This window comes from Hyperolius riggenbachi, unplaced genomic scaffold (genome assembly GCF_040937935.1).
Source record: "Hyperolius riggenbachi isolate aHypRig1 unplaced genomic scaffold, aHypRig1.pri scaffold_113, whole genome shotgun sequence".
NCBI classification, from domain to species: Eukaryota; Metazoa; Chordata; class Amphibia; order Anura; family Hyperoliidae; genus Hyperolius; species Hyperolius riggenbachi.
Genome location: NW_027152339.1, coordinates 443,062 through 457,560, shown reverse-complemented (window position 1 = coordinate 457,560; position 14,499 = coordinate 443,062). Strand labels below are relative to the sequence as shown.

The 14,499-nt window shown below is 46.2% G+C and overlaps 1 protein-coding gene across 1 annotated transcript in view; it reads left to right on the top strand.

Annotated features, from left to right (window-relative positions):
- The window catches only part of LOC137543596 (class I histocompatibility antigen, F10 alpha chain-like), a 110,641-nt gene extending 104,115 nt beyond the window's left edge, over positions 1 to 6,526 (top strand). Inside the window, exon 8 of the mRNA XM_068264696.1 lies at positions 6,292 to 6,526. The gene's annotated coding sequence lies outside the window, so the exon portion shown is untranslated. The remainder of the gene's footprint in view (positions 1 to 6,291) is intronic.
- The last annotated feature ends 7,973 nt before the right edge of the window (positions 6,527 to 14,499 follow it).

The window sequence follows — 14,499 nt, the reverse complement described above, 5'->3', positions numbered from 1 at the left end:
TCACACATAAAGTGGGATTTTCTCACCATTAGGGTCCGTATTTCACACATGGTCTTGAAATCCCTGCCCCCAGTGTAAAATTGGGCCCGGGTGATTTTTTTCTTTCCAAATCATAGGCGCAAAGGATGCTGGGGAATTGATGTCATAACTCCACCTCTCATGTCCGTGTGATCTAATCTAGGCAGACAGACAGACATCTGAAATAAGAATTATAGCAGACATGATGAGACAGGCTGCAGCTGTTTTGCTGTGTTTCCTCTCTCCTACACACTGTGAAAAGAGATGTCATTTGATCCAGACAGGCAGAGAGCAGGAGAGGAGGGGCAGGGGAGGGCACCAGGCTGAAGGGGAGGACACAATGCATCAGCATGAGGAGAAAGAAGGAAGTGCTACTACAGATATAGATGTGATTCTTTTCTATCCACTACGATGTAGACTTTATATGTTCATCTAACTGTACACAGTTCATGGACTACATATATGTATTGCCATTCAGACCTTATTTTGGCTGGAGGTGCTCTTTAATGTGACAGTTTCTTTATCCTCCTGTTTAAGTGTGTGTTCTGCAATATAACCGCTGTTTATGGATGTCTTAATTACTGATATCATCACTGACTAGATTTCTGCATCATCACTGAGTGAATTTCTACATATCTCCCAGATGTGTATACAATAGTTCAGTCAGCAGCATCCAGAAATAGCAGGAATTGAATTAAAATAACATTAAAAAAGGACAAACTCAAAGCAGAACAGTCATGTTCTTGTTACCTGGTCCTAATCTCCAGATTTCTGACACCAGTAATAAAAAGCTGCTGAATTTACTACAGTGATGTAAAGCTTGCTGTTATAATACAGGGCATGATGGGAGCTGAGTATATGGACAGTGGTGGGTGATACCTTATGAGCCAATCAGCAAACTCACCCAGAGATCAGTGTTATGACTGACAATATGCATCAGCCTTAAAATGCCCACCTTGCTCCCAGCCAGAAGCAGATACTGGGCCTGCCTGCCGACTGCTCACACAGTCCTTTCTCCTAGATTTCATCATTTCAATGAGCTGTGGTTATCAGACCTGATCAGTAATCAATCATTATAGGTATTCGGCTGCTTTATTACAGCTGGAATGTGCTGCAGTAGATCAGTAACTTGGTAATGAAGGTACATAGATGTGTTTTACACGCTTACCTCAAGTGTTCAAACCAGATTTTTTTATCTGGGTGGTCAGAAATGTGTGGCAAAAAGTGGGTGGGGCCTCACACAGCATGTGCAAAGTTATTGTGCTCCAAATAGTGTCACAGTTTTCCTCCCCCAGCCCCAGTGCTTCCCAAAGTGTGTCTGAGCTATATTGAATGTTATGCCCTCTCTTCTCTGGCATCACTGATGCCCATATATGTACACTGTATAATCACCCTGCACCAGGCATGGGTGAAAAAATAATACAGATAAAAAAGAAAATCTGCATCCTCACCAATCAAGATTTCTTTCCTGCTCTGGTCCAGCACACAGATACACTCCTACTTGTCCCCTCAGTGATCCAGACCTGGACGGGTCACTAATCTATACTGTTTTAGCTTCCATGAGCTGCCAGCAGGGGGCAAAATAACAGACACTGATCCGTCTACATCTCCTGGCTCTTATGGCTTCCAATTATGTAGCTGACATGCCTTGCTCCTGATTGGCTGCTGCAGCTTCCCAGGCTGCTATACTGATTGCTATATAACAAGAAATTGTGAGGAGCGCTGGCAGTTTCCACAAAAGTTGTTACTTTATTAGTCAGTTGCTATACAAATAAAATGCCATATACCATACACACTCTCTCTCCATTCGTCCACTCATACAACCTGAGAGTATGCTGATGAGCTTAACAAAAACGGGTGCACCTTAAAATATGATAAAAAAAATTATAAAAAAGTGTATATTGTGTATACTTAAAGAGAGTCTGAAGCGAGAATAAATCTCGCTTCAGACCTCCTAAATAGCAGGGGCATGTGTGCCCCTGCTAAACCGCCGCTATAGCGCGGCTTAACGGGGGTCCCTGATCCCCCAAATCCCCTCCGTAATGCGGGGGAGCGCTTCCTGGTTGGGGCAGGGCTAACCGCCGCAGCCCTGCCCCACGCGCGTCTGTCAGCGCGTATCTCCGCCTCTCCCCCGCCCCTCTCAGTCTTCCTTCACTGAGAGGGGCGGGGGAGAGACGGCGATGCGCCGCTGACAGACGCGACTGGAGGCAGGGCTGCAGCCGTTAGCCCTGCCTCCCGGAGCGACCAAATGCACGACCAAGTCGTGCTGGGGTGGGTTTGGGGGTGAAGGGACCCCCTTTGTGCGGCGCGATAGCGGCGGTTTAGCAGGGGCACACGTGCCCCTGCTAACTTTGAGCTCTGAAGCGAGATTTATTCTCGCTTCAGAGTCTCTTTAAATTGAATATGCGAGGTTGCGCAAAAAAACTTCCGAATGCAAACATTTAGGACAATCCTTATTTCTACAGTATTGCACCAGTCCCAACTTTTTGTTTCAGGAATTACCGGATTATATGAAGGTCTCCAATCACACTTACATCTACAAATATGCGGTTGCAGCAAAGTCTTAACTTCTAAGAGCTTACTGGTTGTAGTAATATACCTCCTTAGTCTGCTCCTTGCATACCATACAGATAGCGGCACCAGACTAAGACTCCTGCAGCATAAATTGCAGGGAGAGGGAGACTGTAACAGATTACCTCATCCATATCCTCCCGTTGTGGCAAATGGGCCAGGCGGCGGTGATTGGTCCTGTCCAGAAACCGCTCGTTACTCCCCGTACTCCGTGGCAGCCACCAGTAGTGTTTCCTGGGTCAAAGTTATAACCAGAGGCGTCACTTCCGTGCATCTCACCGCAGCTTCCCTGCGTTCTAGCTCACACCAGTCTCTCAATATCCACTGGTCCTGCTTAGTAGCTGTATGCCAGGTGACAGCATATTCCAACAGATCTTATGGGGCACCCCACTAGGATCACATTAACATGTTTCGACACCAGCGTGTGTCTTCATCAGAATAATTGGAATTCCAATTATTCTGATGAAGACACGCTGGTGTCGAAACATGTTAATGTGATCCTAGTGGGCGTGTGGTACTATAGATAAAATCCACACATTGTATTTGCTTATTTGTCTCGGCTATTACAACATTTAAATTATGTCCCTAGTACAATGTATGGCTACAATATTTTGTTTGGAAATAAAGGTGTATTTTTTCAGTTTTGTGTTTCTGTGTACTATATAAATAACTAGCCGACCCGCGGCGTACCATACACCGCATAATTATGAGTGCCGGTCCTACACTTGCCGCCGAGCTGGAGGGGGTAGCAAGCAGGAAAGGGGGTATTGGGCAGAGCGGCGGGGAGGGGGGTCGGACCCCCCCTCACCCTGGTCCCTCATCTGCGCTCCCCCTGTAGCTTAAGTTCAGCAGCAGTCGCCGTTATTAGTAAGAGGCGGTGGGCAGGGATGACTCACCTCTTCTGCGTTCCAGCGTGCTCCACTGTCGTCACTTCCTGCAATGCCGTCCACTGTATTGTAAGTGGACGGCATTGCAGGAAGTGACGACAGTGGAATGCACGCTGGAACGTGGAAGAGGTGAGTCATCCCCGCCCACTGCCTCTTTCTAATAGCAGCGGCTGCTGCTGAACTTAAGCTAAGGAAAACAAAAGTTTGCTTTCTTAAAACAGAAAGAATTTGCGATAATTCAGGCTGGAGTGAGCTCGAGATGTCTCCCAGTGCATCACTGCTGAATATATGCAAATTAACCATTGTTGCCCTTAGAAGCTAAACACACCTCCAGAACCTCTGGAATGCAATGATGTGTCAGCTTGTTAATTTGTACAGAGCCATAATAATCCAACATGCATACAGACTGTTTTGGATTGTTTGATCCTCATCAGTGCATTACATAGATTAATTTCGCTCTATGGAATAGGGCTTGTAATACCGAGAGGTACAGACTAACCAGCATGCTCATGGTGAACCAGAACTCATTGGAGTGTGTGAGGGGCTACAATGGTCCTAAAAGCCCCTTTACTAAAATACTAAGGAAAACAAAAGTTTGCTTTCTTAAAACGGAAAGAATATGTGATAATTCAGGTTAGAGTGAGCTTGAAATGTCTTCCAGTGCATCACTGCTGAATATATGCAAATTAACCATTGTTGCCCTTAGAAGCTAAACACACCTCCAGATCCGCTGGAATGCAATGATGTGTCATCTTGTTAATTTGTACAGAGCCATAATAATCCAACATACAGTGTACATACAGACTGTTTCAGATTGTTAAATCCTCATCAGTGCATGGTATGGATTAATTTGGCTCTATGGAGTAGGGCTTGTAACACCGAGAGTTACAGACTAACCAGCAAGCTCATGGAGAACCAGAACTCATTAGAGTGTATATATTATAGAACTTAAGCTAGAGGGGGTGCGCAGAGGTGAGGGAGAGGGGGTCCGAACCCCCTCCCCGCCGCTCTGCCCAATACCCCCTTTCTACCCGCTATCCCCTCCAGCTCGGCGGCAAGTGTAGCACCAGCCCTGGGGGCAGGGCTCTACTTCTTCTTCTTGCTTGGCCCGGCCCGTTCTTCTTGCTTGGCCCGGCCCTGGGGGTAGGGCACTACTTCTTCTTCTTGCTTGGACCGGCCCTGGGGGTAGGGCACTACTTCTTCTTCTTGCTTGGACCGGCCCTGGGGGTAGGGCACTACTTCTTCTTGCTTGGACCGGCCCTGGGGGTAGGGCACTACTTCTTCTTCTTGCTTGGACCGGCCCTGGGGGTAGGGCACTACTTCCTCTTCTTGCTTGGACCGGCCCTGGGGGTAGGGCACTACTTCTTCTTCTTGCTTGGACCGGCCCTGGGGGTAGGGCACTACTTCTTCTTCTTGCTTGGACCGGCCCTGGGGGTAGGGCACTACTTCTTCTTGCTTGAAGGTTGAGGGACTTACTCAATTATATATATAGATTACAAGCCCTTCTTTCAAAAGGTAACAGTCATATAGCCTCCTGACATACTTATTAAAAAAGTACTGCACAAAATTCCAAACTGTAGGCGCGCTGGTGATTAATTAATATAAAAAAAAATAATCAATAATAAATAAATCAATATTTTATTGTAAAATCAAATATATGTATATACTCTTCACATGCATTACTCTCATACTTACAATACCCACACATACATGGGAGTCATATGGTGTCCAATGTGAAAAATATATGATTCCATATATATTTGATTTCAAATATATATGGAATCATATATTTTTCACATTGGACACCATATGACTCCCATGTATGTGTGGGTATTGTAAGTATGAGGGTAATGCATGTGAAGAGTATATACATATATTTGATTTTACAATAAAATATTGATTTATTTATTATTGATTAATTTTATTTATATTAATTAATCACCAGCGCGCCTACAGTTTGGAATTTTGTGCAGTACTTTTTTAGGTGGGAGGAGGGGTTTACCCACCAATATCTGGGAAGCAGCAGGTGGGCAGTGAAAACAACAATTTTTGAGCAGTGTATTTAGCAGCGCCTTCTAATTTTTGTATACTTATTAAAAAAGCCAAGCCATTAGGTTACTATTTATGCATTTTTTTTTAAATGCCATCATTTTGTGTGTTTTTTTTCAAGTGTTTTATGGTGGTATCAATGAGGGGTGAATAATTGGTAAATAAATTATGGGGGATTTATTCTTTTCATTTATTTGAATGTATTATAGTGTATCTTACTTTTGGGCCAATAGATGTCCTCACGCTTTATTCCTGTGCGCTGTAAACAGTACACAGAAAGTTTTGTGTACGTGTTTTCTGAATGAACTCTGGCATTCCACTGATGCCAGTGTACGCTTATTACAGGCACTTTGATTGGCTTTGGGAATGCATGTTTCCCTTCACCGATCACGAAATGGTGGGATGGTGATGGAGGGAATGGAGACGCACGAGCTGCAAAGGTAAATAAACAAAGACGCATATCTACGCCCCTGATCCGCAAGTGAAGTTTTTAGGAGCATACATATGCATGTCAAGGATTGGAACTGATTAAACCATGACCCATTAACACCACACTGGAGTTGGGAATTTGGTTCGTTTCATTAAAAACAGACAAGATGACATTTCCGATAAGCTAATACGGAGTGATTTGTGTCTTTTATCAGCCTTAATATGTAATTCCTGAAGCCATAGAGAAGTGATGAGATTTATAGCATGTGTTTAAAATAATGGAATGACAACAAAGCCATAAATGGTGACAATTCTCTCTCTCTCTCTCTCTCTCCAGCCTGAAGATGATGATGTGTGAAGATCAGACAAGAAGGAAACTGGATCCCATTCAGCCTCCTCTGCCTGCTGGTCTTTACTGCTCATCCACAATTATACAATTCTGCCGTTCCTCATTAATATGATAACTAGCACTTTGGTTGGGGTTGTTTTTTGTTAAGATTTTTAGGAAAATTCAAGCATTTGTACATTTGTGTGTGATGTTTCTACAGTTAAATAATTTTCTCTTTATATAACTCCAGTTTAGTCTTCATCATATATTAAGCTGCGTTTGTCTGGGGAACATGGCTGACCGTTTTCTATGGACATATTTTCTCCAGTGTAACTGCTGATCATTGCGTAACTGCTGATCATTGTGCAGCTGCTGATCATTGTGTAACTGCTGATCATTGTGTAACTGCTGATCATTGCGTAACTGCTGATCATTGTGTAACTGCTGATCACTGTGTAACTGCTGATCACTGTGTAACTGCTGATCATTGCGTAACTGCTGATCATTGCGTAACTGCTGATCATTGCGTAACTGCTGATCATTGCGTAACTGCTGATCATTGCGTAACTGCTGATCATTGCGTAACTGCTGATCATTGCGTAACTGCTGATCATTGCGTAACTGCTGATCATTGTGTAACTGCTGATCACTGTGTAACTGCTGATCATTGTGTAACTGCTGATTGTTGTGTAACTGCTGATCATTGTGTAACTGCTGATCATTGTGTAACTGCAGATCATTGTGTAACTGCAGATCATTGCGTAACTGCTGATCATTGCGTAACTGCTGATCATTGTGCAGCTGATGATCATTGCGTAACTGCTGATATCATCCTCTTTTTACTTTAGGATTTATGTTCTCCATCTCAGTCTCTCTCAGCATCCAATTAATATTGTCACCTCCCGAGATTGGAAGAATTTATAGCTTTCCATAGAAGGTGTTGCCACGTTATGAATTAAAAGTAATACAAATAATCAAATCATAGGATATTTGCAGAGCCACATAAAGTAGTGCAGGAGGGTTTAGTTAGGTGTGTTTGTTATTTTGCTCAGTGGCCTGTTTGTTTCTATAATAATGTTTGGGGGTTGCAGCTCTATTTGGCCGCACACTCCTGTGACTGGTAATAGTGTGATGAGGAGACACAGATCCTCCCTGACTCCTCCCACAGCTAAAGGGGGCAGAGAAATTCAGACAGTTTAATTAAAAATGCATCAGTCATTTACTTTTTAAAATGAATCAGTGTGAAACATTTAATACATTTAAGAAAGTGCATTAATTTTGTAATTTAGGGCTAAATTTACATCTCAGGAGCCCACAGGCACAGATAATCCACTAGCATCTCTAGCTCCTCCCACTGATTTACTCCAGCCTTAAGCCACACCCCTGTGATTCTACAGGCAAGCTGGAAATGTTTTACTTTAAGGCTGCTTGCACACCAAGACGTTACAGGCGCACGTTAGTGCGCCTGTAACGCTCCCCCAACGCACAGCAATGTAACACAAGTGGGCTGTTCACACAGCCCACGTTGCGTTACATGTAACGCTGCACGTTCTGTGCAAAGTGCAGCATGCTACGGCGTTGGAGCGGCTATAGCCGCGTTAGACTGTTTGCACATGCGCAGTGGGGGGCGGAGGAGGCGGGGAGAGCCAGCTACAGTAGCCGCGCACATGGCTACTTAATATTCACTGCACTGGCGGGCGCTGATTGGCCGGCGGGACCACGTGATGCGGAGTGTCTCGCTCCGCATCACGTGGTCCCGCTGGCCAATCAGCGCCACTCTGGGAGATATTATGGGCATCGAGCAGCCTAACGCGGCTCACTCTACCGTCGGCTTTTGCAGCACCATACGTTGTGTTAGGTGCACGTTATGCGACCTTAACGTGCCACCTAACACAACGTCTTGGTGTGCAAGAAGCCTAATACAAGATTTAACTTAAAGTGGCCAAATATGTGGAAGTCGATAACAAAATCCTCAATCATTATTTCATCCATTCCTGGCATGAAGATTAATGTTAAACGTGTTGGAAAATTTCAGTCGCTTAGGCGCAGTGGTCGACTGGCAGCCCATAACATTGCACTGTATTGAATGGCGCAACACTGCGGTCTTGATAGATTATATGGTGAAATCTGGTTGCCGCGTATTGAGGGAATCTCCCTCTCCAGATTGAGGTCAGACAGGGATTGATGTGTTTGCCACAATGGCTGGTGATCTCTAACCTATATAATAATTTAGACATACTCACCCAACCTGCAATAACCTGGCTCAGTCATTTTATAGTGTTGATGTCAGTGCAGCTGAAGCAGACTTAATAAACACAGCTCTCCCTGCTTGTGATGTGGCAGCAGAATCCCAACACTGCGTACAGCAAAAAAGAATGTGTCGTTTTGTCTGAAGTCGGTGTAATGACATTTACAGGGTACTATTTGTTACAAATGCTGCATGCACAGTATCAGAATTTGCAATGCGGAGGGGGTTGGAGTTAAGGGTCAGAGAGAGGGAGTTAGATTTAGGCATCGGCGTGGGATAGATTAGTGTTAGTCAAAGGACAGGAAAGTTAGTGTTAGGCTGGTTTCACACCAGGACGTTGCGTTTTAGGGGACATTAAGGTCGCATAACGTGCCCCTAACGCAACGCCTGGTGCTCTTTGATGTGGACCACGGAGTGAGCCGCGTTGTGCAGCTCACTCTGGCGTCCGTGATGGTTACTCTTGGACGCATGCGGCATCACGTGGTCCGGCCCGGCCAATCATTGCTGTGCGGTGGGGTGCGTTACTGGCTGCTCTAACGTGCACCTGTAACGTCCCACTGTGAAACCAGCCTTAAAGTGGACCTGAACTCTTGCACAGGACAGAAGGAAAACAGAGAAATGTACCCTGTATGTACTTAGATAATTTAGCCTGTCTAATTCCCCCTCATTTGTGTCTAATCAGAAGTTGTAACTGATCTCTCCTTTGGTGTCATCTGACTGCCATGGAAGATAAGGCAGATAAGCCCATTTGAAAGCACAGGATGGTAGCAATATGTCTGCTTCCATGAAAGCAGGAAGTTGAAACCGTACAGATTTATTGCAGGATTTGTATCAGCTGTCACAAAGAAATGTTTTTCTTTAAAGGTTATTATGTTGCTGTGTATCTTTTAGAGCAGAGAGGAAATTCTGATCACAGGTCCGCTTTAAGCACAGGAACGTGGATGGTCAATCAGGCCTTGGTAAATCCGGCCACAGTCCCACTGGTTTTATTGGGTATTAACAATCGGAATGTACTAGGGTGACCACGCTGCTGGTGGTTTCTGCACAGCTAGGATCTCAGAGGGGCACCAGCTGGAAATAGTTCCCCATAAATGGGGACCAGCATCTCTCTAATGTTTCCATGGAGCCTTCCAGATTAGCTTGGAACTTTGTGAAGAAGAGAAGCCACTCCAGCATTATATAAACTTGTCCGCAAGCGTTGGTGTGTGCCGGGTGGCTGCAATCACCTGTTTAGTGGCTGCGGAGATATAAGTCACAGCAAGTATTCTCTGCAACTACGGCTGCTCAGAGTTTCTTTTTTAATTTCTGTTTAGACAAATGAAATATTTTATGTAATTATTGGAATTGGTAATAAACATTTTATAAACCCAGTTCTGCAGGTGATGATATGTATGAGTTAATGAGTGACACTGCTATGGTGTTACACAGCACAGACCGGAGACATGGACAACCACAACCTGCAGGTGTTAGTGTGTGTGTGTGGGGGGGGGGCTGGGGAGTCACACTGCTATGGGGTTACACCGCATAGAACGGAGACATGGACATCCACAACCTGCAGGTGTTGGTGTGGGGGGGGGGGGGGGGGGGAGGAGGGATGAGGAGTCACACTGCTATCGGGTTACACAGCACAGAACGGAGACATGGACATCCACAACCTGCAGGTGTTGGTGTATGTGGGTTGGTAAGTAACACTGGCTGCTATGGCATTACGCAGTACAGACCAAAGATGCAGAACTGCAACCTGAAGGCATGGCTGGATTTCTGGGAAGGCTACAATGGCCATGGACTTGCTAAAATCAGAAGGACAGCAGGACTTGGAGAGATTAGAGGTCACAATCAAAAGTAAATCATCTCTCCTGATCTGCAGCGCAGTTGTTCTGCTTTGCTTTGTTGTCTGAATTCCTGAATTTCCTGCATCTCCCTTACTTCCTGGTGTGTGATGACAGCATCTGCTGTCACCTCATGGTGCTGTCTTGTGTATGATGGATATAAAAGCTGCTGTGAGAAGTGCCAGGAGCTTACATTAGAGAGCAGACAGAACTTCTGAGTTTGCTACAGAATATTAGCTCTACTAGCTTTCTCTCCCCTCCAGCTGTTAGACTGACTCCAGCCCTGAGCTGCATTTGTTCTTATCTAACCATGGACTCTTGAAGGAGAACTGTAGTGAAAGGTATATGCAGGCTGCCATATTGTTTTCGTTTTAAGCAATACCAGTTACCTGGCAGCCCTGCTGGGCTATCTGCCTGCAGTAGTGTGTGAATCACACCAGAAACAAGCATGCAGCTAACCTTGTCAGATCTGACAAAAATGTCAGAAACACCTGATCTGCTGCATGCTTGTTCAAGGTCTAGGGTTTAATGTATTAGAGACAAGGGATCAGCAGGATAGCCAGGCAACTGGTATTGCTTACAAATAAATAAATATGGCAGCCTACACCTACCTCTCACTACAGTTGTCTTTTAAAGGAGTCATCAGGCAATCTATGCTACCCCCTGATCTACTTATCTGGGGCTTCCTCCAGCCCCTTGCAGCTGACATGTCCCATGCAGCAGCTCCACTCTCAGCCCCCAGCCCGGGGTCCCCGCCGGTGCAGACGGCGACCTTGAGGTCATCCTCTACTACGCCTGCATGAGCACCGTTGTCAATCAAGTCCACGTTGTCCGGACTATACTGCGCCTGCTCAGTACTGTCATGATCGCTTCTGCAGCATGTACTGCTGGCTGCAGAGGTACTGCAGCCAAGCAGTTCTGATTCCTTTACATGCAGTTGCTAGCATAGTTCTGCATGCATTGCTTGTGATAGTCTGTCAGCTAGGGAATGGTAATCAATCCAGCCTGCTTGTGACTGATTACCATTCACCTGTGTGGAGATTTGCATCTCTGCTCTCATTGGATGACTTCAGTTTAAAGGTTTGCTTCCTGCAAGCGTGCTCCGCCCATCATAGTTTCAGTCAGTCTAGGCTGTTACTGGGTCTCTGAACACTGTAAAATTTAGTTCCTTGTATTGTTACTTTCTAGTTCAGTTTCTTGTGGAGTTGCGTTATATATTTCCCACGGGGACATATATACGTACTCCTTCTAGTATAGAGTTGTAGTATTGTATTGCCTAGCTTAGTTGCTGTATTGCTTCAGATCTAGCTAGTCTTCCTGATTTATGTTATATATTGGTTTATCGCCAATATATACATATTCTAGTCAGCGTTTGTTATTTTGCTAGGCTTGCGTCATATGTTGGTTCATTGCCAATATATACGCATACTAGTGCGTTTGTTGTTTTCCATATTGCGTTCGCGGATTATTGTATCACATTGATAGCTGTAATTGTAAATTCTTTGTGATACTGTTGTGTGATTTAAAGAGGAACTGTAACGACAAAACGTCCCCTGGGGGGTACTCACCTCGGGTGGGGGAAGCCTCCGGATCCTAATGAGGCTTCCCACGCCGTCCTCCGTCCCTCAGGGGTCTCGCTGCAGCCCTCCGTGCAGCGGTGACGTCAATATTTACCTTCCCGGCTCCTGCGCAGGCGCTCTGACGACTGTCGGCTCCGAAGTAGGCGGAAATACCCGATCGCCGTCGGGTCTGCTCTACTGCGCAGGTGCAAGTTTCCGGTGCCTGCGCAGTAGAGCGGACCCGACGGAGATCGGGTATTTTCATCTATTTCCGTGCCGAAAGCAGCCACAGCGCCCCCACTGGAGCCAGCAAAGGTAAATATTGAATCTACAGTCGGGTCTGTTGCCGGCTGTTCGGAGGGCTGCAGCGAGACCCCCGTGGGACAGAGGACGGCGTGGGAAGCCTCATTAGGATCCGGAGGCTTCCCCCACCCGAGGTGAGTACCCCCCAGGGGAGGTTTTTGATGTTACAGAGTCTCTTTAACTGTGCTCTTGTTCTCTGCTTTGTGGGTTGCGCCAATCTCCTGCGGAGGAGCGGCGAATCCTTCCAGTCCTGTTCTTGCGAAGTAAGCCATTGCTGCGGTCGCGATTGGCTGCTTCATGTCTGTGGATGCTTGCTGTCACTGTGGCAGTGACTAGTTTAGCAAGCATTCATTCTGTCTAGTCTTGTGGGTTGCGCAATCTCCTGCGAAGAAGTAGCGAACCTTTCCAGTCCTGTCCTTGTGAGGTAGCCATTGCTGCAGTTTCTATTGGCTACCTCACTCCAGTCTGTCTTATATCTGTCTGTATGTTTGCTATCGCAAAAGTAGCGCAACATCGCACTGCGCTGCCATTGCGTATTATCAGAAGCCCAGAGCTGCAGTTGCTCTGGGCAGCCTGTGTGGCCTCTTCCATTATCCTGCTCTTAGCCTAGTTGCCCTGGGTGGTCAGAAAGTATGCCCCCCCCACCATTACATTATGATGGGCCCAATACAAAATCAAATGGAGGAGGCTTCTGACACCGTGTGTTATGGCTCCCTGTCTTTTAGAAAATTTGAAAAGCTTGGCCCTGAAATTGCAGACAAATTTATACCAGAACTGGTTAGATTCACAACTGGTTATGCATAAATTCATTGCTTAAAGAGGAATTGAACTAACAAGTCACTAAATTGAGACTCTTTATCCCTTAGTAATTAATTATTAGATAAAAAAACACTTGTCACATGCAATATAAAAATATATATATTTGCGCAATTCAACTTTGAGTAAAAGGTTTTTTGGAGACTGGCAGGCTCCATCTTGCAGCTCTCACTCCATTGGAGGTGCAGTCAGATTCCCTGGGCGGTGTTACAGTTGTCCCATTCACGCCCACTGAACTAGATTTACAGCCCTGTGTCATGATGTCATCAGCAGTCGCCCAGGCTGTCACAGGACACTGACACTGTAAGGCTGCTGCACTCTACTGGCACACGAGTTCACATGTAAAGTAAGCTGTTTCAGCTGATTTTCTCAAGCTTCCAGCTGCCCTGGTCTACACTAGTTAGGAATCCCCTCTCATTTCAACCACATCTTGCCCCCCCCCCCTACCTTCTCCTCCTGTAGTTAGCATGGTAGGCAGGGGCAATCCCCTCTTATGTGATCCAGCTGCCATGGTCTCCCCTGTAGTTGGTGCTGCAGAGGGAATCCCCTCTTATGTCAACCAACCCCCGCCCCCCTTCTCCTGTAGGTAGGCAGGGGGAATCCCCTCTTACATGATCCAGCCATCCTGGTCTCCCCTATAGGTAGCGCTGCAGAGGGAAGCCCCTAAATTGACACTCTGAAGCTCTGACCTGTGAAGCTGCAGCGTGATGTATGATAGTCATACATCACTGTTGTGTCCTCTATAGCTGCTGCACTCTGCTCCAGGAAGTAGAGACATCCTGATACAGCCACTGGGTCTTCAAACTGATGTCACCTCTAAAGCTGCAGCACATCACTGTGCGTCTGATAAAAGAGTGCACACTGTGTACAATGCTCTATTTCCTGGAGAGAAAGGTGCAGCAGTTACTGAGGTCACAACAGTGATGTATGACTGTCATACATCACTGTGCTGCAGCTATACAGGTCAGAGCTTCAGAGTTTTAATTTAGGGGATTCCCTCTGCAGTGCTATCTATAGGGGAGACCAGGGCTGCTGGATGATGCCAGAGGGGATTCCCTCTGCCTGCTGCAACCTACCTATGGGAGAGTGCTGACTGTAGTGCTGAGTCTGACAGCACATCTCTTCGCTGTATTAGCTGATGCAGGCCCCTTCTCCCCCTTCCTACGTCTGCTGGGCTCTGTGCTGTGCAGGGGGGGGGGGATCCTCCTCTGTGCACTCAGGCTTGAGTCTGCTGGGCTCTTTGTTGAGCACTGTCCCTCTACTGTGCTTCCCAGCCTCTCCTCCCCCTCCACCATCTACTCTGCTAGGCTCCCTCTTGCCTCCTTCCCTCCAATGTCTGCCGTCCCTAGACCATGGCAGCTGGATCACATAAGGGGGGATTGCCCCTGCCTACCATGCTAACTACAGGAGGAGAAGGGGGGGGGGGGGCAAGATGTGGTTGAATGAGAGGGGATTCCTAACT